Source organism: Rhipicephalus microplus, unplaced genomic scaffold (assembly GCF_043290135.1).
Source record: "Rhipicephalus microplus isolate Deutch F79 unplaced genomic scaffold, USDA_Rmic scaffold_15, whole genome shotgun sequence".
In the NCBI taxonomy this organism is placed as follows: domain Eukaryota; kingdom Metazoa; phylum Arthropoda; class Arachnida; order Ixodida; family Ixodidae; genus Rhipicephalus; species Rhipicephalus microplus.
Window position 1 is genome coordinate 17,631,292 of NW_027464588.1, and position 22,538 is coordinate 17,653,829.

The window sequence follows — 22,538 nt, forward strand, 5'->3', positions numbered from 1 at the left end:
GTGTCCATTTATGGACGGACATCACACTCGGTGACTTGGATCGATTGTGATGTCGGTTTAGACGTGCAGCTGCAAATTCCCTAACCATATCAATGCGCCTCTAGTTTCCTCTCAGTTCTGCGGTCTCCCAATGAAAGTTTCTTACCTTAAAACCATTTATGAAACACTAATGAGTAAACAGTTACACAGGGTGTGTCATGAAATGTGCGCAACGTACTCCGAAAATCAGAAAAATGCGACAATTTATTGCTGGCTTCAAAATTGCTATTATTTTCTTACAGCGGTATGCATCTCTATAGATTGGAGACATTATTTGCATTAGCAAAAGTGATATTACAGCAAAAGTGAATATTACAGCATATATACAAAACCTAGTTTTCGTTCCTACTCCAACGTGAAGTTACGACGCAGAGTGAGCTTCTAGTGACGCAAGCGGTCAAGAAATCGTCACTTACCCACGGTCGCATCGCTCGGCGACGCACAAGATGACGTCATCGCAACTCGCTGTACGAGCGCTTTTGATCACCAGAATTGGTACTGTAGTTTGACGTAACGCTAGTGTCGATGTGATAGTGGAGAAGGTTGGGGACCTTGTCGTCTCTCATATTTTGTCGATGTCAGTAAGTGCGCCAAGCAAAAATTGACTTCAATGTCAAAATAAAATGTTATCAGCAATCTATGAGCTTCACGCTCGGAGTCGTCTTGATATGCTGGAGATTTGTATGACGACGTAAACTTGGCTAATAAAATTGGTGCCTTATTCATTTAAAATCCAAAGTGCATTTACTGCCGGGAGTGATCGCCCGACGGAGCTTTACAATTATGTGATATATCGAATAATGTGATTTTATTGTAACGAGGATCAGGCCAGCATGAACAACAGCGAAACGGAATAAGATAGCTCGCCTGCATCATGTAGAAGAACTGAATCGGACCAGGTCTGGCTGCTACTTCCAGCCTGGGGAGTTGCATCTGTGGACATGGCAAGGCGAAGTGGGGTCCGACCACTGCAGGAACCATGGCCGCGGGCAGCAGAAAGGGCAGTGGTGGAGCCAGGACTGGAGGCGCGGCAGCCGCAATAACTGGCCAGCACAGCACCGCTGCATCGTGGAAGACTTAGTTCCATTCGCTTGCTTCTACCCCAACGCAGCATAAATGACTGCTACTGGCACGCAGTAGACGCCTCCTGTGTTCAAATGAACACACGAGGTGCACCTTTAGCCACGTTCATCAATAATATCACCCGACACGTCGCATATTCCGTGTGCGAGTGCAAGCCCACAAAGGCTGAAAACGGGCGCAGCTCAAGCAGACATGAAACACGCCGACGAACTTAGTCGGTAGTTATACCGTGAACGCATGCTTGGGGGGGAGAGGGCTGCATTGGGGCACTGCGGTTTTACCAGTTGACTATTTCGGTGATTTCCTATAACAGTGCACATCAGTGAATTGCGACCGGTAAATCAAAAAAAGGGTACACGGAAGACTTCGCAGTGAACTCTGCATGCTCAAGGCTGCTTCAAAAGAAAGTAAAAAAATACTGAGTTTAAGCGTACTTGAGGCAGGGTATGTATATGTGAGAAAATGTGTTTACAAGTTTGAAAAAATTGTGATTCGTTAGTTTGCCCCACCCATCTGTGTCTGCTTCTTGAAAGACGTCATTCGCAACGATGTATGCTTGATATGTGGAACGGTTTTTCATTTTGAACGCCATATTATTCCTTTCCTATTTTTCGACAGTAATTGGCGCATCTTTTGTAATGCGACTTCGCCACGAAAACTTAGCGGAATCTGGCTAATTGCAATTGTTAATATTTTACAACACTTTCTTCACGTGAAAGAAAGAAACAAAGAAAGAAAAAGAGAAAGCAAGCAAGCAAAAAATAAATAAAAAAAACAAAAAAAACTACAGAAAGAAAAAAAAAGAAAAAGTAGGGCTTAGCCAGAGATGGCTCCAAAATGACAAACCTTATATTTGGCATGGGAAAAGAGGGCATGTATGAATAAAATTGAGCGAAGGGCAATAAAGCTAGACGGTACAGTCATCACGGTAGTCTCATAATATCATTGTGTACTCACGCGCTGTGGCTACTCCGACTGTCATGTAAGCTGCAGCGGCTTGGGCTGTCTGGTCGAAGAACCATCCCATCGTTTAGGTGCTTGCATCGAAAAACTGTGGCAGTCCAGGGCCGTTCACTTGGGGATGAGATGAAAAGACGCGGGAAAATTATATTACAGCTCGTGTTTTTAATGTAAAAATATATTGCCAACACAAGTAGACATGGCTGGGTTTTCAATGTTAGACATAGTTTGTAGGCCCAAATGGCAGAAAGCAATACAATCAACTCGTATGTGTGTTCTGTCACATTTTATTCGGTCATACACGTTCCGCATTAAAGCCTACATATGTCGCACCAACAAGGTTGCAAATCAACTCTTACTAGCTGAACTTTATTGCCGAATACCTCAAGATGTGTCAATTACTGTAATGTTTAAACAACGTTCCACGTCGAGAAAATAAGATCGAATTCCTTACCTTCGTCTACATCACCAACAAGATCTTCACAAAAGCAATACAACGTTAAGATATTCTACGCTGTGCTACCACACCCAATTGGGAACCTACAGCAAATGGTTGTGAATACTTACGCACAGCAGTGCCGTCTCTGCTGAGGGCTGCCAGCGAGCTCAGCTGGTTTAGTGGGTAAGTGGTTGGCGGCTCACAAATGGTGACAGTACCAACCCTACGCAGTGGCGGTGGTGGAGCTCTGCGTAATCGCTGAATATGACCATGGTATCAATAATCATTCAATAAGTAAATCAATCATTCAATCAATCAACCAGTTAAGCAATCAATCAATCAATCAATTGATATGTACTCAGACAGTTTGTCAAACTAGGGACAGCTGTGTGCACAAACGTGTGCAGGGTTCCTCAATGAGGGAGGGGGGGAGGACGTTTTACCGCCGTTCCATCACATCATCGCCCCCCCCCCTTTTGCTTCCTTGTTTCTTTATTAATTTTGACGAAAATATGCTTCGCAATACATGCAAAAATCTAAATGAAGCGAGTCCACCGTAGTGGAGTAGTCGTTTAGGAGCTCGGCTGCCGACCAGTAGGTCACGGGTAGATCCCAGTCGTAGGGGTCACATTTTCATGCAGGTGAAATGGTAGAGGCCAGTGTACTGTGCCATTTCAGTGCACATGGCAAATAACACCGGATGACCGAAACATCCACAGCCCTCCCTTCCGGCGTCTCTCGTAATTATGTATCGTGGTCTTGGGACCTTAAACGCCATATTTGATTATTCTTCAGACGTTTATTAGCCGGTAGTCAGCGATAACGCTGACTACCGGCTGGAGAGAGTCAAAACAGGGTACGGACTCTCACACGAGCGGCGCCCTTCTTGGAGATCACCCACTAAAAGGTCCTCGAGAGTGAAACACGTTACTAAGTTTCTAAAGATCGCTACGTTATTTGAATGAAAGGAAGACATGATTCCCGCAAAGGCCTGTATTTGATCCCCGGTTCACGGGGGATAAAAATTGAAACAGCTCTGAGTAAGCAACGTCAGTGGTTCCCGACCACCATTAACGTACAAAGAAGATTTATTGTTAAAACATGCATTTTCATACCTTGCACAAGAGCGACGACAGGGACGATAGAGTAAAGTTAAGGGACCAATTTGGCGCTCTCTTCTGTGGTTAAGCTCCTCCCCTCTCTCCCTGACCATTTTCGTCAACTCTTTTATACGCAATCTTATGGTCAGGAACAGATATAGAAACGGCAACAGTAGATGCTGGTTGTTGACGCATGCACCACATACGTTTTCACGGTGTGTTTTTAAGTTCACATTGATACGAAGTGTGCACGAAAGCGCAGGCCTGTGCAAGCGCTGCTAAGCATTGCTGCAATCTGGCTTCTCCGCAATGTGAAAATAACTAAGGCAAAGCCATCTTGATGTGGTCTTCAGTCGTCTCAACGCTAAAAATTGTTCGCAATACTAGTTTCCAGCCAATCTGGACGCTGGGCATATCACCACCAAATCTGGTTCACAAGTTGCGAAGAACATTTAGGAACGGAAAACTTTGCTAATTTGACTAAACACTTTCAGATTTACACGCTGTGTCACCTTACCCGAATGCAATAGAAATGATTGAAAACGGTTCATTCAGTTTTTTCTGGTTAGGTAGATTGCTTGCATCTTGGAACCGAAGGTGCAACTTTAATTATTCACTCTAGTGACGCGCTGCAAGGCCTATGCTGAGTGGCATGCTGATTGATTTGTCTCATTCTTCCTCTACTGCTCCTGCTTCTGCAAGAACAACAACAAGAACAACAACAACAACAACAACAACAACATTTATTTCCCACTGTTTCTAAAAATTGTGACAATTTTGACCTAATTAGGCTACCGTGTTTCAACTCGTATTACTGTCATAAGCCAATGTTGCTTACTGTTAGCTAGGGTAGATTTTTAGTAGTTATCCGCTGGTGCGACAGCAATGTTGATTTTACGGTATGGATCTCGTTCCGGTCAATGGTGTTATCATTAGCGATCATACATCGCGCGAAGGCGGCGCTGTTCCGACTGCATGTCCTCTTGCTTCTTCCTTCGCTTTTAAAACACCGCTTCTTAATTTGAGGTTAATGCGGCAGCATAAAATTGTAGTGGTGTTCCCACGTCTGTATATGTCTAATGCCTTAATACACGCACTCACGCAGTATGGCAGTGCAACTGGTCTAGCCGATGCGGTGGATGGTGCGGCAGCCGTCGACCTGCCAGTTGGCGTTGTCCGACTGTCGGCCTGAGTGCTGGCCAGGGTATCAGTGGTTGCCCACTGCCTGAGCTGGAGTGGCAGCGGGGGAGGTGACTGTGGAGGCCACGGTAGATTCTGCAATACAGGAGTACTTGGACCCAGGGATGCAGACACACTCTGTGCTTTCAGCTCCTGGTCTTCCGAAGGCTCCTGTTTCACTTTGCTGACAATCGCCTTGGATATGCGCGCCTGCTCCTTGCGTCGGAATGCCTAGCGTGGGTTGTAGACGTAGCCTGCACATCGGCGAACCCACTGTAGCGTGGTATACGCCATTCGAGCGATCCAGGTCACCTAAGTGGTATGATTTTGAAACGAGACTGCATGCACGAGCATTGAGAGTATGCCTAAGGATTAGCACAGCGCCGAAGCTCCTCAGATCAGCGTTACGAAATGCGTGTAATGGTCAGTGATGCGACACGGCCTTAAAAGCTTGTTCACACCTGCGACCATTTGCGAAGTGCAACAGCTTGGGCTAGTTGGTATGGCATGACGATAGTTATAGCGCGAGAACAAAACAACGACACAGAGACAAAAAGTGTCCTTCGTGTCCTTCTTGTCTCTGTGTCGTGTCCTTCGTGTATCTGTGTCGTTGTATTGTTGTAGCGCTATAACTATCGTCATACCATTTGTGAGTGGCAACAAAAAGCTGTTCAAGGCCATCATTGTTCACGCCCGATTGCGACCTGTACGCATCGTCATCACACAGAGTTCATGACTTCTCGCGTATAGCTTTCCTACCTCCATGTAGCTCGCTCTGCCAGTGTCCCGCAAAGTTAGCTCACGTAATGTTCACGTAATGGCAGCCTGATCAGATACCATTGAACCATTGACAAAAACCTGTGATGGGTTTCTTTTTTTTCGCTAATATAATTCCAGAACTTCTTTGGATCATTCCTTATGAAGTTTGCAAGTGACGTATTGAAGTTGTATTCCTTCGAGGTGTGTACGGCATGTGCAAGCTTATCTAGAGCGTCAGCTATAACTTTGGGGTCAGCATGCTTTTTTTTTATTCTTTTAACTTTAGCTTGAGATGAATGATGCTTCTCGTCATCCAGGGCGTATGTTTATGCACCTTTTTACGTTTAGACGGTATAAATTTTTTGATACAGTAGAAGCATGTGCGTTTAAATTGGTCCCAAAATCTACAAACATCAGTAGCTACAAAATCTATCAGACAGGTTTCTAGGTGCTCGATAATGCAAGCATCATTGGCATGTGTATAGTCTTTCACACAATGAAAGGACAAGTTGGCAGTTTCCGAAAGTGGTACCAGAGGGATAGAAACTCACACAAGGTAGTGATCAGACAGCTCTTGCTCAATTATTAAGGTATGTGTACTGAAATCACGAAGAATAAATACCAGATCTAAGATAGATCTAGCAGTACCCTGATAATGCGTTGGTTCATGAACCAATTGTACCAAATTATGTGCGAGCATGATGTCAAACACTGCGTTTTCATTGCTGATATTGGCTGTAAAGGTTTCAAAACGCTCCCAAACTACTCCGAGGAGATTGAAATCACCAATCAAAAGAACTTTATTCCCATGGTATTTACACATGTGTTCCTTTAGTTTTCATAGGTATTCAAGAGATGAGTCCGGCGGTCTATATATTGCACATACGATGAATGAGTGGCCCCACAAAGTTACTTTAATACAGATACATTCAAGCTGCGGTACATCATCCAACAAGACAGCATCAAACTTTTGTGGGATCAGGACGGCCACATCACCTCCCCTTGATTACCTGTCCTTACGAAAAGCCGTATAGGAAGGTGAAAAAATCTCGCCATCATTCACCTGTTCATGTAACCACGTCTCAGTTATAACCGTAATGTGAGGAGTGTACTGCAGTAATAGGATTTCGAGGGGATCGGTTGTATTCATAACACTGCGGGCATTCAAATTAAGTAGACGAAGTTGCTTGTGCGCATGCACATTACGTCAAGTTTTAGACTGTTGGGGTGCGGTGTTGTAGCCGGTCATTTTTACCCGCTTATATTTCACCTCATCCCAAAAATACATATCCTTGTCGATCTTTAGTTTATCGTGTATAAGGTTGATTCTTTTCCCTTGTTCTATCTCGGCCTTTGCGCTGTGCCAGAGCAGACTGTGTTTTTTTAGCGTTGATTTTGAGTAATCATTCTTAACAAAGATATCTGAGCACTTCAGTTTGCTTGCGTTTTTCATTATCTCTTTCTTTTTTGTAAAGTCTTGCAGATACACTATTACAGGCCGCTTTCCTACGTGCTTTTCCAGTCGATGAATACGCCCTACAGATTCAGATTTAACCTGAAGTTTTTCTTGAGAGAGACCCTTCACGACCTTTTCCTTTAGTTCCTCTACTGATTCTTCTGAGGTCTCAGGTACTCCATGAATAATTACATTTGAACGTCTGCTGTGGTCTTCAAGGTCTCTTAGCTTTTTAGTTTGAAAAGACATTGCGTGTTCAAATGATTTCAATGTGACATGCAATTGATGGGTGTTTTCATGTTGTGCTAAGCGCTCAGTCGCTATATTTTCGACAGTGCACCTAAAGTCAAGCATCTGTTCTCTCAGCTCAGAAAATAGTGTTTTAATTTCAAGTAGTCCCTTTCGCATTTCTGTCTGACCGTCAAGTAGCTGCTCGTACAGTTCCTTCTGGGTGGGCCCAGGGTGTTCCTCGACATCACCGCAAATTAGTAGTTTGCAAACGACAAAACAGTCATACGCCATTAAAAAACAACGCCGTGGGCATGGCAGAACCACTAAGCCTCGACAATCACTACGTATTGAATTAGAACGGGGACTAACCTGCACCAAGTAGAGAAGCGTTCCGTTTAGCGACATGGCAGCTTTGGGTTGACCGTGCCCTTACACTAGTATATCCGCAATACTCGGTCATCGAAGCCAACTGAAGGCAAACTGAGTCATTTCAAGCAGTCGTTTGCTGTGAACGAAGTCTACCTTTCAACAACTACGCCTAATCATCACTTCGAAGCGGGCGCCCGTAAGCGCCACCATGTTTACGTACACTACGTACAGCATGCTAACACGGTAACGTTAAATGTAAAAAATAACGCGCGTACGGTAAGCGGCACGAGCAACGTACATATCTGTGCATGCACACTTTGATCCCGCTATCAAGATAAGCCCGCTATCCGCTAAGCTTGGTATACAATAACTGTTCACTATTCATGCTACGACCAGCGGGCCATATTCGTCAAACCACCTTACTTTTTCATACCAATTCTGGGCCACCCCAAGCTGAGCACCCAGACGTAGGCGGCTGATAGACAGATGCGTAGATAGACGCCAAGAGTGCCCGCAGTACGGAAATGAATCATTTGCATTCAAAATATACCAGGATATTTGATTCGGAGGATTGCTGCTGCTACGGCCGCCTTGCGCCGATAAGATTCTTTAGCGGCCGCGCTTAGAGAACGCCACAATTTACCCAGTCGGGTGCTCACACGCTGGTTGTCCTCCTGCGTCGAAAACAAGCACAATGTTTTTATCGGGTTTCACGTGACAAAAGGACGTGATAATGAGACGAAAAAAACATAAAACACATCTAAAGAAGCCATCAGGTTGTAAAGATATGGTGAGCAAGTGTATGTACGGGAGCTTCATACGAGCTCAAGAATTGCCGCGAGTTTCTTCAATAAAGTTCAACCTAATATTCGAGTATTTCACTTTTCCTGTATACCTACAAGTCTAATATACGAAGCTTCTTCCCCATTCTCCATGAGGTCGCATATAATGACGACGCTTACAGGAGCCTACCTAAATACTCTTCAGTGAAAATGAAGTAGATTGTCCTCTTAGGGTTTAACTCCCCAAGTATGAGAAATTTTTGTGTAACCAATGTTGCCAAAATAGTACTTTGGAATTCGTGGCATCATGCGTGGAAGTTTTGGGCATTCGTGGCATCATGCGTGGAAATTTGAAAACAAAACGTTGACCTTGATTTTATACACTATTAGTGAAGTTATGATGATAAAATATTGATGTTAGCGTTCTAACAGTACAATTTAGAGATTTCAATCAATTCAGTGTTTCTCTTCAGTGTACCTTTAAGCTCTATCATTGTCCTACAAAAAACTGCAAAAAATTATGAAAGCGAGTACAGTGCCCAAGCCCTGAAAAGTGATATCAATGGTTTTAGCATAGCGACTTCATTCTACGGCAACGCCGGAACTCACATTTTTGCCTCGCTGAAAACGCGGCATGCGTTTCCAGAACCCGTTGCAGCACTACAAACGTGGCTTCCAAAGGTAACGTTTCTGTGATTTAAGCGTTTGCGGCGAATGCCCCGCCACGGTGGTCTAGTGGCTAAGGTACTCGGCTGCAGACCCGCAGGTCGCGGGTTCGATTCCCGGCGGCGGCGGCTGCATTTCCGATGGAGGCGGAAATGTTTTAGGCCCGTGTGCTCAGATTTGGGTGCACGTTAAAGAACCCCAGGTGGTCGAAATTTCCGGAGCCCTCCACTACGGCGTCTCTCATAATCATATGGTGGTTTTGGGACGTTAAACCCCACAAATCAATCAATCAGCGTTTGCGGCGAAATTACGGCGACATGACGTGAATCGAATATGGTGGTAACGGAAAGTAAGTACATTGCTTAGTGCTAAATTAGGTGTTCCGATCCACGAGTACTGCATTAAACTATATAGGAGGTGTTACGCCTACAAAGCAAATGCTAAATGAATAAAAAAAGTTGCCGTTGTCTTGTATGTGACAGCGCCACGTGTTGTTGATAAGAGCGGCCTGCTAAGCTGCACTTTTATGTTGTGACCCGACGGCAATCAGTATAAATCTGGCATGTCTAGGCTATCTCCCCACTCACCCTTTTCACTTCTTTTCTACCGTCGTACTTACGGCACGATATATCAGCAAAGTGTTTTTTACTGTTTTACCTTCATCTCAAGGCTTTGGACGTAAGAGCCGTGAACGTTGGAGCTCTGTGCAGCTATTACCCTCGTAGTCGGCAACTAGACCAATCAGCATTGCTAAGAAGTGAAGTATAACAGCAATAAAAATTAAGCGAACAGTTGGAGAAACTCAAAGTTTACAAGGAATGGCTCGATTACTGTCGAAATAATTCTAACTCCCAAATGAACCTCGCAAGTGCTCTAAGCTAAACGCTCACACTATGTGAGTGTTTTTTGTTATGTAAAGAAAACTTTTTGTGGAAACCTTTTGATGCAGAAAGAAAACGCTTCAACAAGTAGAGAGGAAACTGCGCGTACGTTAGGGTTCTCAGCAGCCACCGATCGCCTGTTCTTTATTGCGAACAGCATGAATGCGTTCGGGGGCCGCGGGATGCGCCTTCGCAGTTGATAGCCATGCTGCTCTCCACTGCTCATTGACGGACCTGCCACGCTGAGGTCGGGCAGCTACGTAAAAGAAATACGTAAGAAAAGTATGCGTGTTCATCCGCAAACTTAAGCTACACAGGGACAGAAATAAAGAAGGAACAAGACAAGCGAACATGGATTCATACCAACTAGCCCGATTTACAGGCATCCGGCAATGCAGTTTACGAGATCTGATGGTTGCGCCATAACACACAGCCTAGCGAGTAGGCACAGCAAAACAGAGTCTTCCACTGCGTAGCCTAGCGAGCAGACGCAGCGAAACCAAACATGCACGTGCATATCATGTTCTTTTTAGTTGTGAGCAACTGGGTCATGCTTGATTATGTAAGCGCCCAGGAAGCGTTCTTTGAAAACGTGTCAAAAAAGGCACTGACACTTCAGCGTGTCACTGGGTTCAGCGAGCATACCATTTTCTTGGTATCCTTGGCGGTCGGTACCAACAATGCTGAGGTGGCCCAAAGAGCTTCGTCGCGCCCTCTGGTTCACTGTCGGGTGCCTATATCACCTGTTTATGAATCAAAGGGGTCTTGAAAAGATCGCTCCTTAAATTACTAAGGGAAAACCGCCGCAACCTCACCTATTAGGTAGGTGACGTTTTGAGTGAAGTCAGCGTAAGAAGATTAGACATGTATGAATAATTTTCGTGGCAAAGCGTTCATGCTCGATAGGCTTATCGAGGCTTTGTCTTGCTAAGCGTCCATGCGGGTCTACTCTTCTCAGGCATACATCACCTAAAGCCGAAATCGTACGCTTTGCGAGTGCTCAATCTAAGCGGAACAAGACGTGGCCGGCTACAAAGGTCATTACCATCTCACGCGCGTCCAATCGCAACCTTCGCGGCCTAACGAAATTTCCACAAGGTTCCTTCAAACTTTTCTGTACCTCATCCGGTGCAGTTGTCGCTTCCGTTGCTACAGTTGCTGCCGCTGCTGGTCTCGGGGAAAACGAGTGACCCTCCACAACAGCTGAGACAGTGGCTGACGACGATTCCTGACCATCGCCGGCAGCACCGTCCACGGAGTCCAAACTGTCTACAAAGCCTCCGTCGTCGAATGGTGAGCTGGCCACCGACGAGTCGTCGTCCTCTTCTTCCACCAACAAGGCTGCAGAGACATGGTAAGAGCTTCGCACACCCGCCGTGCCACGAACTTCTAAGGCATGCCTTTCTTTTCAGTTTGCACAATTTTACTGTTGAAGTGAGTGTAGATGAATTTAATTAATTAATAATGGTAGGAACTCCAAGTCAATTTTCAACTGGTTCGAAGGGGAGCTTGGCGCCCACGAGGATGACAGAAATCAAGTCTCCTTTTCCCTTTTTCAAAAATCACGCATTCATTCTCCCCTTCTTTCATTCCCCCTCACCCTGAATATCTCTCCCACAGTTTTGCTATGGTATACATTTCTATACCATGCATGAGCATGCTGTACTAAGAGCTGCTTGGCTCATATCCACCGAGTTTTCAGTTTACGCTACGTGAAGAAACCGTGAGCCGTTAAGATAGCTCCACTGGCTGCACCCCTGCTCCAAATAATCCCATGTCGTAATGGCGGGATTTTAAGCCCCCCACAGAGGCCTCCGCAGTGCTCTCGACCAATCATAGTTGACAACATGGTGAATTTGATAATATGGCGTAATGAAGTGGTAGTTAGGATAGAACCTCCGGCCGATCACACACTAGCTACATCACAAGAACTTTAAAGAAAAAGTCGAAGAACGCTTTGTGAACTCCAAAGTGCGTTCAGCGAAAGCTTGCGCTCGTTCAGACGGGGTTGGTCAGAATTGGACGTGATGCGCGCGTCTTCTTCAATGAGTGGGCACGCTGGGCACGACGCTACGTAATAGGGTATGTTCAAATGTTCACAATGACGACTCAATAGACAGCTAACTTGTCAGGGGCCATCTTATGTTTCATTCCAATTCTAAAGTAGCGGGCAATGAAAAGGCATCGTTGACAAAAACGATGCAGGGTACTTTGCTGTCCAAACAAGATGGAGGCTAAGCGAAGTGCTTAGACAGCTTGGATCTTGTTGGTATGGTCGTTTGAACACAAGCAGACGCGTTTCAAGAAGTTCGATGGGAATAGAATTCAATTTTTTGTAGATATAAAACGAAATAAGGCAAAAGAAATAATAGTTACATTTCTTTATCTTAGCTTTCTCCAACGTGAAGTAGCGTAGCGTCACGTAGACGGCACAAGAAAGTGCTAAATTTTTGCAAAAAAACATGGGCTCTTCTATGGTGTCAGCGTAGATTGTATATTTGATGCTGTTTAGAATCGGAAAACATACATAATAATTGGCTCCATTTCCATATTTTTACTGCATATTTCATCGAATGCCAATAGCCTTTGCATCTGGAGAGAGCTAATAAAACATTTATTCGATGTTCTGTGCGAGAAAATCGGTGAATGGCATTCTGGAGGTGCTACGTCAAAGTGCCTCAATGCACGCAGTGGGTAAGTGCCGCCATCGTATCGTCTTAGCAAAAATAGATTCTACTAAAATGTTAGCACATTCTAGCGAGGCGCAGGAAACACCACTTTTTTCGTGCTAAGCGTTGCATTAATAGCTTATATTAATAAACGCAAGGATCCTTAGAATTACTTATTTACGTCTTTTATACTATAAAGAAACACGTCACAGTATCCTGACGTGTTCATGTTTTGCCTCAAATATGCGCAAAACATGATTCATAATCGATACTACGCGCCAGTAGGAACTCTTAAACCATTGCAATATTGAGGGGGGGGGGCTGAAGGTATGGTTGGATTTCGGAATAAAAGGCAAACAATAGAAGTAAAAACGACTACCTGTTTCGAGTGACAAACAAACCGATCAGAATTTTTGCGTCGAAGTACCCAATGAAAGGCTATCGTCTTTAAAAGGGTCCCCAAACACTTTTCGCGACCTCATAGCTTGACATGTTTTTAAAGCTGGTTGCGTGCACTGAAGGCTTAAGAGATAAGTGCTGCAAGAACGGCAGCGATAGGGGCACGCTTTTATTTTTTTATTTTCTTCAAACAACGGCGCCTAGAGCGTCCCCGACGCGTTTTCTTCAGAACCATGGCGTTAGGCGCATTCATGAACAAGCTTTGCAGTTTTCAAGCAGGAAATTCGAAGAGCTTCATTCTCTTCCTCTTTGAGGGAAAAATCATGCTAAACAAATAGTTGGCCCCATAGCTGCATGTTTCTGCAAATCTCGTTGAAAGGCGATAGTCTTGCGTGTGAAGAGAGTGAACAACACATTTATTTGATGTTCTGCGCAAGAAAATCCGTGAGTGGTGTTCTCGAGGCGCTGCGTTAGAGTGCCTCGAGCGTGCAGAGGAGACGAACGAGCGCATCAAGTCACGTCACACGTGAGACATGAACGCCATCTGGCAGTTTTCTTAGACAACAAAGCGCGTGGCAGGGTAGGTGCCACCATAACTTCGTCTTAACAAAGCGTTCAAACACTTCCCGTTCCGTGCAAGCGTTGAATGGTCAGCGCAGCGTGAAAAGCGCTATGGTTCCTAAAACTACTTATGTATGCCTTTTCTAGTAAAAGATGCACATGCAGAATATCTATGTGTTGTTACGGTGCCCCAGACATGCGAAATGTTTGCTTTTTAATTGATAATTGCACAAGCATGAACGCTCAAGCTTGAGCAACACTGGTGGGCGCTGCAGATGGGGTCGGCCGTTTAAAGTACCTGATGCCAATAAAAGTAGACAAACAGACAAATGTACAGACAGACCAAATGTTTTTCTGCGTCGAAGATCCTGAAGAAAGACTATCGTCTTTAAAAAAGAAATCCAATAGTGGTCCCTATTTTGATGCAATGCCTTGAATTTAACGTTACATTCATCTAATGATGTGGCGGCAACCTTCCGGCGTCATTTCCGCTCGCCATAGTTCTAGCAAGCGCCACTACGAGTTATGCAGTCAGCACCTATGTTTTCGAGCGTTAAAGGGCCCTTTTAATAGCAAAACATGAGCCGTTGACGCAGCAGGCATTTTTAGACGCTCCCCGGCGGCCACGGGGTGGCCAAGGGAGTATGAGTGAGAGAGACACGTGTGCATGGGAGCCATTTGGTCTCATTCGATCGTTGATTCGACTGACTCGAACGCTTTAACGATACGCTGTGTCATAAAGTGATGGCTGAGTGTGTGAGAGGCATAAAGTGATGGCTGAGTGTGTGAGAGGGGAAGAGACCACAGCTGAAACCGTGCCAGGGAACGTATGGAGGGATGTATGGACGCACAGACGTGAGCACGAGACATCGAAGGCTATGACATAAAAAAATTTAGAAAGGAAGCTGTCACAACGCCTTACCGACAAAGGTGAAGCCAGTGATTGCCCCCCCCCCCCTTTTCCACATAAAAAATGGCCTGTTCTGGTGATTCCTTTGTGAATAAGTGACGTTGATCTGTTATTATATTTGGTAGGTTAGTTGTAAACTAAAAATCTCGGTGGAAGTAACAAATCGAGATGGGTACTGGTGACTTAATCTTCAATAGGATTTCAGAAGGTTGACGCTATCTAAGAAAACGGTTCACACCGTGACTCACGTTGAGCAATGCCTGCCCGAAGAAAGTTGCCGTAACGTTCGGCACTCAGTTGAAGCCTGCAATAGGCGAGCATACGACGCATGCGCAACGCTAACGCAAAGCTTTCCGTTGGCCTCTCTAACTAAATAGGCAGGCTTGCGAGGCAGAATCCAACTCTTTCTTCACCGAATGGTATCGCTTCACCGTGCCCCTACTGAGATTGAGGTCACACCCGCCATCTTGTAGGAGGCATGGCTTTACCCTAAATGAATAATTTGCGCTTCATTGCCCACTTTGTCGAACGACATGGAGCCCCGTCCAGTTGTGTTCGCCAACTTACGTTTGTTCAGTTCAGCCATTGGGCTACGGGCTTCTCGGCGGGTCGCACGGCAGGCCCCGCGACTGAAGTCCTGGCAACAAGACCTCGCTGTTGGCTTGTAGCGGAGACGATCACTAGCTGGTTTGTGCCTCAATGTTCGAAAAACCACGGTAGAACGTCGTAACTCAGGCTTCGGCTGATGCTGATGCTGATGACTTCTGATGGATGGCGCTTACCCACAAAGGGGGATGGGCCAAGAACTGGGCGGCAGGATACTTAAATGAAACTAAAATGAAAATGAAGCCAATCTGAAAAAGTAGCTTAAAATATTACTGCAAAAAATGTTTGCTGAGCAAGCGGTCAAACCATCTTTTGTTTTTGAAAGACATAACTACGAATTATAAACTAAAGATCTGAAAAGGTAGGGGTTCACTAGCACGGTAATCTTTTAGTTGCGTTGATGTAATCAAACACAGCGGAGCAGACATCTCTGTGGCAGTAACCAAATGAAGTTCCGCCAAGTGATAAAATTATTTGTAGATTTACTTGTATTCCTAGCTTTTGTAATGGGGCTACTAAAAATCTTTTTCTCTGATAAGAATAACGATGACAGAATAAAAAGAAATGTTCAATTGTTTCCGAGATCTCTGCGTTTTCCATCGCCTCAAGATAGAGACTTTGGCTTCCAAGAGATGTGCAAGGTGCGGGTCCATTCTGGGAACATCGAGCTCGGTTTGAATAGTTTTGGTGGCCTTTTCAACATCTGCTCTGAGTGTCTCAACAAGTTCGCTGAAGCTGGCGTATTCACCCGTGTCTTCTTTTCTAAGATTTCGGAAAGCTTCCCAATCGGTCACTCTGAATTCTCTGGCCTGGGGTGCTCTGACCTGAAGGGTAACGGCAATGATGAAGTGATCACTACCCAGGTTTTCTTGCGTGTTTGCCCAGGTTGCATTCCGTACATTTTTGACAAATACGAGGTCGGGTGTAGTGTCCCTGGCTACCGATGTACCCAGTCTCGTGGGGAAACGGGGATCGGTGATGACTGTTAGCGTTAAGTCATCGACTGCCCGCGCTAGATTTGTGCCCTTAGCCGTCTGCCTGATGTACCCCCATGCATTGTGTGGGGCGTTGAAGTCTCCCGCAATTATTAATGGTGACTGTCTAGCGATTGTAGTAGCCTTCATTAGCAGGGAGTGGAAAGACTGCCTCTGATCGGATGGTGGGCTGTAAACATTAAGAATGAACACGCTCTGCTGAAGCCACCTGTTGGGGATAACCTCCACAAGAAGCGCCTCCATTCTGCTGCGTCCTGCCTGAATGTTATGTACAACGTAAGCGAGCCCTTAATTGGACCAAAACGGAAAAAAATAAGCTAAATACACTCATGCGAAAGAGCATCAAAAAAGTACTGGGATTGCCGGTAACCACTTGCTCTGAGAGATTAAGCGAACTCGGTATGCACAACGACATTGATGAAGTGATCGAAGCGCAGGTCACTGCCCAGGTGGTCAGGCTCTCGTCAACTAGGGCTGGGAAACGCATTCTAGACTCGGCTGGCATGGCCCCAACAATGGTTAATGAACGCAAAATCGCCTTACCCAGGGTGGTTCGGGAGACCTTCGCGGTCAGCCCATTCCCTCGCAACATGCACCCACAATACAATGTAGGGAGGCGAAAAGCCCGTGCACGAGCAATATTACAAAAGGTCCATCGTGGTTAACAGCGCGAAACACCCGGACAGGAGCGAGAGAAGGACACGGTACAGCGCTGTTACTTTCAACTGAAATTTTTATTGAAAACACGAGAATATATATATAGACAGAACAGAAGACCTCGTGACCAAACCCGCCCCCTCAATCGATAAAATTATACACGGCGACAAGGCTTTGTCATGTGCACGCAATCTTGCCACAAAAATAATACAAACTTCAAACTATAAGATTCCAATGTCGCCAAGAAAACCGGGCATGAGCGGACGAATGAACTTTAGCCACTATCTAACAAAGATAATTCATTACCAAGTAAGGCGATAGATGGCTGGCTAACGCATTGAGACCCTTTCTTATTTATAAATATAAATAGAAAGGGTCTGTCTATATATATATTCTCGTGTTTTCAATAAAAATTTCAGTTGAAAGTAACAGCGCTGTACCGTGTCCTTCTCTCGCTCCTGTCCGGGTGTTTCGCGCTGTTAACCACGATGAATGCTCACCAACTAGCCCAGTTTTCCATCTTGCTGTACAAAAGGTCGGCGAGAATCGTGAATCGACTGTCTTTGTCGACGCCGCTCAGTATGGCCAGTCTTGCACATTCGCGCTGGCAGTCATTGACGGCAACGGAGAATTACGCTCCTCAGCCTCGGCTAGGTTAGCTACTAGTGCTATCGCGGAGCAGGTCGCCATAGCCCTCGCTATGACCGACCCCTCGCACACCAACATTTTTACAGACTCACGAGCGGCCATCAAAGCTTTTGAATCGGGTAACCTAGCGCGAGAGGCTGCCTCCATTTTGGAAAAAAGAACAAACCCTGGCACTCACTTGATCTCTTGGTTTCCCGCCCATATGGGTGCAGACGTTCATCGGACCATACCTAACCTCAACGAGCTTGCCCATGACCGTGCGCGAGATCTCACGCGCCGCGGCGGCATGGAGGCCTTATGGGGACAGGATGAAATCCAGTTTAACGATCCGCTTCTTACTTTTAACGAAATCACATCTCACTATCGGCTTAGTAGAAGGACCTATCCTCTTCCTCATCCGAAGTTAGATAGGCATCAGTCAGTCACACTTAGAATGCTCCAGACAGGCTCATTCCCCTCGCGGGGATTCCTGAGTCGTATCTCAACAGAAATTGATTCAAGTTGTCCGGACTGCAACGAAACTTACTGTTCTTTAGCGCACATGCTTTGGCAATGCCCCGCGTTACCTACTGGCCCTCTATCCAGTGAAGCCGACTGGGAAGAAGCCCTGCGGAGCTCATCGCTCCATACACAACTTCAGGCTATCCAGAGGGCCCAAGAAAGGGCGGAACATCATGGTGTCCCAGCCCCGACTTGGACGCGGCCAGCGGTTTCCGCGGGTCCCCGATAAGGGTTCACGCGAAAGCTCCTCAGGATCTAATAAAGTTCTTTGTCTGTCTGTCTGTTCAATTGTTTCCATTTCGTTGCACCAAATGCAGAGCGGTGACGCCTTGAGCCGCCCACGGAAACATGCGCCTGCGCGAGGACCGTTCGTTCGAAACGCGACGAATTGCACGCGGATATCTTCTTCCTCGTCTTCACTTTATGGACTGTTTCACGGTTCGACGCACTCTGGTGGATCCGACATGAGTTCATTGATAAAAAATTCCAGCATCTCCATGGAGTTTTCCGACTTCCACTAGAGTATACTCAAAAACACGGCTGTGGTGGTCGACTGCCAGGGAGAGGTACGGGACGCCCTTACTATAGTCACTAAGGACTCCATGGTGGCGGAACAAGCCGCGATTGCATTAGCTATCAGGAACAGAAAATGACCATACATATATAGCGACTCCAAAGCACCAATCAAGCGCTTCGACAGGGGCTATGTCGCTGAGACTGTGATTAAACTTATGAACAATGTCAATCCTATCAATACTGAAATCCGATGGTTTCATGCGCATATGGGACATGTGGACGAAGGTAAACCTCAACGAGGTGACGAATGAGCTAGCACGAGGACTCGCTTGCCATGCCAGTCAGACCCGACTCGACGCCCACTACTATTCCGGGGACTATAAAGATAATTTATTCACATACAATGACATCACAAGATACTAATTCTTGGGGCTCCATTGTAGGATATCGGCCAGCGCAATTCTCTCTTTAAATTGGGCAACATTACTCGGAAGAATATTGAAAGCATAAAAGAAGAAAAAAACTTAGTTGGTAAGTGTGGAGATGGTGGAGATAGAGATGGTTCTAGATTCGGCAACTAACAGTGACCATCTTCCTGTAGTTTTTTGACATTACTTGTCCAACAATAACTTTAAGTTAGCCAAAACGCACATACATCAACCATCGCAAATTTCAAACCTGCCTTCGTTCTGCCATTTCCAAGCTTGGAAATGCCAGTACTAAGGAGATTGCATCTACGATTGGTTCAATGCTGGAGGGATCTAGAAAAAATTCAGAATTTTCTATTCCATCCAATAAACGATCCTCCTCTCGTTGGTGGAACGATGAGTGTACGCGCGATTATAGAAGATGAAAAGCCGCTTGGAAAAAACTTCTTCTGAATCAGAGCCCAACAAACTGGAAGGACTATCAATTCCTTGCTGGCCTATTTAAGCGTACAGTGAACCGCGCGAAAGAAGAATACGACAGTAGACATTTTGATCATCTTTCTAAGTCTGAAAATAAGCGTGCTTTGTTCGCTTATCTTCGGACAAGAAAAGTACTGCCAGCAACTTTAACGCTGCAGTCGTGTGTCTTGACGCCGGAAGAAATGAACACCTCTCTAGAAGACAAAGCACAAGGTTTAGAACGCCGCTTCACTGCTAATTTTTTGGCTATTCAGTCCGTTCGGGTAAACTTGCATGAATTTCCAGAAGTTTCTTTAGCTGAATTGAGTCAGACAGTATTATGCTTACCAAAGACAGCTCCCGGACCAGATGGGATTACGAACTCTTTGTTGAAATGTTTACTCCAGGAATCGCCTAATATTTTGCTAGAACTAGTGAATTATTCATTAGTGAACGCATGGATACCTCCAGAATAGAAACTTTCCAAAATTGTATTGTTGCTAAAAAATGAAAATGATCCATACACGTTGGATAACATAAGGCCGATCGTACTGACATCCAACTTAGTGAAATTGGTTGAGAGAATAATCAATATACGAAACAATGAAATTATTACCATGAGGTCAATTCTAAGTTTCTGTCAAATTGGGTTCAGGGCTGGTTGTTCGATTTAGGATGCCCACGTTGATTTAGAGAGTCGGCTTCAATTAGCTCGGCTGCATAAAAAATATGCAGCTTTTGTTACCTTAGACATCGCTAAAGCATATGATACAGTGGAGCACTCTATTTTGATAGATCGAATAGAATACATTGATTTTCCATCATACATAGTAGCGTGGGTTCACAATTTTCTTGCAGACCAAAAATGTTATTGTTTTAAAGATGGGTTTTCATCATCTACTCATACCCAAATGCAAGGAGTACCGCAAGGCTCGGTGCTTTCCCCGGTGCTATTTAATTTACTAATGAGCACCATTCCACGTAAACAGGATATAACAACTTATGTTTATGCAGACGGTATCGCATTTTTTGCAATGGCAGATAACATTCAGACCTTATATTAACGGCTGCAGACTTACCTTAATATATTGGAGAGCGGGCTCGATGGCAACAGCTTTTTACTTAATCCGAGTAAATGTGCCCTCCTTGTTTTCCCGCTGCAATACCCTGTGAACATCTCTCTGTCTTACCATCATGAGGACATACCACAGCTGGAATCTGTTAAATACCTTGGAGTAATTTATCACACGTCGCTTAACTGGTGACCTCATATCGAATATATCGCCGGAAAAGGAGTGCGGGCCATTGGCATATTACGTAGGCTAAACAACTACCGCACAGGTATGAGAAGAGACACATTGGTAATGATATATCGCATGTACGTTCGTCCCATTTTGGAATTTCGATGTGTACTTTTCTCCGGAGTTCCAGCTTAGAAGTTGCGGCCCGTAATTCTTCTGGAAAAAGAAGCTTTGCGCTTATGCCTTGGCCTTCCCAAAACAGTTGCCAACAATGTGTTGTATCTCGAATCGAGGGCCCTCCGCTTACTTGTAGAATTCGCCTTCTGACTGTTCAGACATTCTTAAGAATTTATGAATCACCATTGCGACATTCAGAAACAGCCTTTATTTCCACCCCGGAATCATTTTTTGCTGCTAGATGGCCGCGATTTCACACGCCACAAATTATATTCGTGCAAAATTTAGTGGAGCCTCTAAACGTACGTATAAGCGACATCATGCCGATTCATGATAATCTAGCCCTGGTGGAAATTCAATTTGACGACATTTTTCCTAATAATGACAAATTACTTCCCCATAATATTTTGGATGGTTTACTACAAGATCACCTGCGCCGTATTGCAACGAACGTTATTATTGCTACAAACGCATCGCAATACGACGAAAAGTCAAGGGTTCGTATTTTCCGCCCGATTTTAAATTGGATTTATTCCCTTCGACTACCCGATTTCATACCCGTTTTTGTGGCTGAGTTTCTGGCAGTGGTGCTCGCCTTACGCTAGTTAGATACAGCAATTACATCAGCTGTCATAATAACATATTCCCTATCTCTCTTTGCGGCACTTTCTGTTGGTGCTGATAATCAAGTAACAAAGGCGTTGCGTGCTCTAGTACCTGCGCATTTGAGAAAAGTACGATTAGTTTGGGTGCCTGGACATAAAGGTTTGTTTTTAAATGAAATAGCCGATTCCTTAGCTAAGTCGTCAATCAGCGAACCAATTCTACCACTATGTCCATCATCCGCTTATGTGACTGCTGCTCGATTCCGCAGACGTACGCTTATTCAAGTCTTTAAAGGTTCAGCACTAACAAACTCTACAGAAAATCGCCATTTATTATATCCCTGGCGAAAAGACTTTTGCCAGGGATAAAGACAAGTACTTGCGAAAAGACAAGTAGCTATCACAAGGCTGCGTTGCCGGGTACCAAATCTAAATTTCTATAAACACAGGTCTGCTCAGGCACCTTCGCCACTGTGTGCATTCTGTGATGAACTGGAAACAATAGACCATTTCTTTTTGACCTGCAGGCGGTTTAACACATTACGAAAAATCCTATTAGAAATACCTTTACGTGGTATTGGTATGGACTTATCTCTGCCTGTCATTTTGTCTTTTGGAGCTTCATATTCTGATTGATTTGTGGGGTTTAACGTCCCAAAACCACTTCTGATTATGAGAGACGCCGTAGTGGAGGGCTCCGGAAATTTTGACCACCTGGGGTTCTTTAACGTGCACCCAAATCTGAGTACACGGGCCTACAACATTTCCGCCTCCATCGGAAATGCAGCCGCCGCAGCCGGGAATCGAACCCGCGACCTGCGGGTCAGCAGCCGAGTACCTTAGCCAGAGCTTCATATTCTGGTTTCTCTAATGCGACAGTATGCGTGGCCATCCGGGACTATATTGATGAAACTAATAGGTTGACTAATTAACCAGTTTCATTATCCTAACAGGTCCACATAATTATATACGTATAAAATCATATTATTGCTCTATTCTAAGAATAAATTCGTTTATGTAAATATTTGCATGCATTACATTAAGCAACACACTTTCTTAGGCTATCGGTAATCTTTCTATTAAACCTCCATCATTCAAAATCTGAACAGTAAATTTTGAAACCAGTCGATTTTTGGCCAATCTCCCACAGTGGGTATGCGCCACTTACAATAGGAGAACAACAACAACAACAACAACGACTACCCCTCTGAGTCGGTCTTTT

The 22,538-nt window shown here is 44.9% G+C and overlaps 1 long non-coding RNA gene across 1 annotated transcript; it reads right to left on the bottom strand.

Annotated features, from left to right (window-relative positions):
• Positions 1-578: 578 nt before the first annotated feature.
• LOC142784690 (uncharacterized) lies at positions 579-11,393 on the bottom strand. The gene is made up of 5 exons (XR_012888729.1): positions 11,065-11,393; positions 4,723-5,054; positions 2,650-2,779; positions 2,080-2,196; positions 579-1,100 (listed from the first exon to the last, which is right to left on the bottom strand). It is a non-coding gene; the product is annotated as an uncharacterized LOC142784690 (long non-coding RNA).
• Positions 11,394-22,538: the final 11,145 nt, after the last annotated feature.